Below are 3,013 nucleotides of genomic sequence, written 5' to 3'. Positions count from 1 at the left end.
CAGGCTCACAGGTCAAGGGTGCACCGGCATCTGGGCGCAACAGTTGGCTTAGAGCCAAAGTGTGTAACTGGAAACTAGTATACTTCTGATACTCAGTTTTACCCCTCAAAGGTGCACTGAATCCCATGAGACAGTTTTAGAAGTGTCTTCTTATCCCAGCTAACATTTCCACAATGACCTTTTCCTCCTCTAAGAAAACTATTCTAAATCCATGTTTAAAAATCTATTATTTTAAATACTTGTTTAGTTTCCTAATATAATCATTTTCACATTAGAGTTTGCATAGCTTTAGAATTTGAATGGAGAAAGGGTGCTCTAATTATTCCAAGTAACAATACTGAGAGTATTGTTAGACTAAGATCTGGGACAAACTATTAATAGCCTATTGCCACCTATTGTTGCAACTCTTCCAAACAGACAAAAAGTATTAAAGGAAATGTTATGCAACCAATACCTGAGGAATTGAGGTCAAGATTAACATTATCTTATAAGATAGCTAGAACTATTGTATAATTAAATATTGTATGAAACAACAAACTTTATCATTCACATAATTTTTTTTGGTGACTGGAACTTAGCTTTGTAACCAATTAATTTGATAGTATATGTCTTTATCATGTAGTCCTCAAAGCATCCATAACTGAAAAACTTCCATGTTGAGGACTAACTTTTTAATTTGGTGTTGAACTTTCTTAAAGAGAGTGTGTTACAATTCTTTAAAAATATTTTGTTAGTTAAAGATGTCATACATTTCATATGATGTCATGGGAAAGTAGTTTTTGTCAATATTCTTACAAAACTAGTTAGAAAATTGAGATGCACCAGAAATTCACCTAAAGGTAACAATGAAAATACACGTTTTGCCTTGGGGGAGGGAAAGCCCCCCATTTCCATCCCAACCAGTTGAATGATAACTGTTTCCAAGGATATGCTCTATCTAGTCCACCCATTTTCCTCAGGTTTTTCCTCTAGCTAGAGGATAGTAAAAACTAAAATTTTCATCCTGTAGTAAATAACTGTATAAGATATTTGGTTTTGTTCTGAATTGTGATGATATATCAAAATATTCACTTTTTTTTAGAAAATTGAAAAACACTAAAATCCTTTCTTTAGGAAATATAAAAAAATATTTAATTTCAAGTTAGTTCTTCAGACTAGGGGCAAGTGACTGATGGGGTATACATCAGAGAGCCAAGTGGAAAGAAGAGTGTAATCACTGGGGGCAGGGCCAGCTGTCTGTCTCCCCTATCCTTGGTTTCCCCATTGCTTTCCCCCTGCTGGTGCTTTCCCTGCCTCAGTGGTGGTGGTAATGAATTTAAGATGATCCTTCAATAATTAGATTATAACAAATTTATAATTTTCCAGGTATGGAATCTAATTATTGGGAAGTCATTTTAAATTCCAACTAATCTTGGGTTCAGGTAAATGTAATCATTTTTATAGGAAAGTCCTCCCCCTTTGCCAGTTTGGAAGGGACAAATTCCCTTAATTTAGAAACTGAAAATCTGGTGAGTTAGAAATGGTGAAAAGACAATAATAGATATGAAAATCAAAATCAAAGGTTAAGTAAGGGAAAATAATAGCAGTAGCACCCAAACTTTCCCTATATGCTTCCTAAGTGCCAGGTGGTTTGACACTTTCCTCAGAGAAGTCTGGCAATTTTGAACAGTAGTAATAGGTCTTAACAATTCAGGTTAGACATAATAAATAGCACTGTCCCACAGATTTTATTGATCCTCACTGTTTCACTATGTGCAGAATATCTGAAACATTTCTTGATGAACAGATAGTGTTGGGGGGTTCTTACTATGCATACTTTTTATCAATATAAAGTCTGCAACATTGGAAACATGAAAACAATCAGGAGCTCTAAGAATCATTGCCAAATAACCAAAAGTGAGAACAAAGGTGCTCCCAAGACATGGGTAGAGTAACATTCCTATAACTACATCAAATCAAAAGCCAGGTTTCTTTCCAGAATAATAAACAATCTGAGATCTCAACAGCATATTCGCTATCCTATCTCTCTAAATGAGCATAATTAATAGAAGATCCTTGAACCTGAACAAGCAGGAAGGAATAAGAAGGCCCTAATGAGTAGAAAAAAGCCTTGATATACCTACTAATATCCCAAAGGTTTTCCTACTACATTATCCAAAAAGATTTATTAAAATTCTCAACACATGGTAAACTTTAGCTTCTGTTCATTTTGTGTTTTTTTGCACAAAATGGAAGAATAAGGCAGCAAAGTCTGACTTCTGAAAATCTAGAAGAAGGTTCTGCTTTGCTGGAGCTCAAAGCATCTGGAATCAAGAGGGACATCAAGCTTGATTTATTGTATTTCTGTGGAAAAAAGCCATTAGTGTATGGCACTAATACAAAACTATTAAAAGAATGAAATGTTCTTAATTTTGCCAAGACAAGCACTCAAAAATATGAAAATGACATTATTAAAGTGGCCTATGTCATCTTACTTAATCTCATTTTGTTTCTGCATTATGATACAGTCTTTAAGCACATGGTTTTTTACTATGTATCAGTATAACCCTTGCCCCAGGAAGAACTCAGAATGGGGGGAGAGGGGATTTTTCAAGTATTAAACAGCTGTTCTATATATATATCGATAGATAGATATTTTTCTATAGCTATAGGTATGTATCTATAGATGCATATAACTATCTATAGATAGATAGATAGATAGATAGATAGATAGATCTATATTGATATTGATATCTATAATCCATATTGTTTAGTATGTGGCCCCAAGAACTTACTGCATATGCTACTGTTATTTTCATCATGTGCTTTTGCATAGTGCATATCACTACAATAGCTGAATGTTTATGTCAATGAAAATTATTAGATTTGGGTGCTGCCAATACAGGAGAGTCGATCCTGACATGTGCAGACAGCCTAGGCTGCATGCCCTCTGCTCGACCCCTGGGCCTGTCAGTCATCTGTGACCTACTTTTCAGCTTCGCACATGCTCAGTTGCCCACAAAACCTGACCAGG

The sequence above is a fragment of the Gavialis gangeticus genome, unplaced genomic scaffold (assembly GCF_001723915.1).
Source record: "Gavialis gangeticus isolate Ggan-Ray unplaced genomic scaffold, GavGan_comp1, whole genome shotgun sequence".
NCBI lineage: Eukaryota > Metazoa > Chordata > Crocodylia > Gavialidae > Gavialis > Gavialis gangeticus.
Note: the sequence above shows the minus strand (reverse complement) of the source record.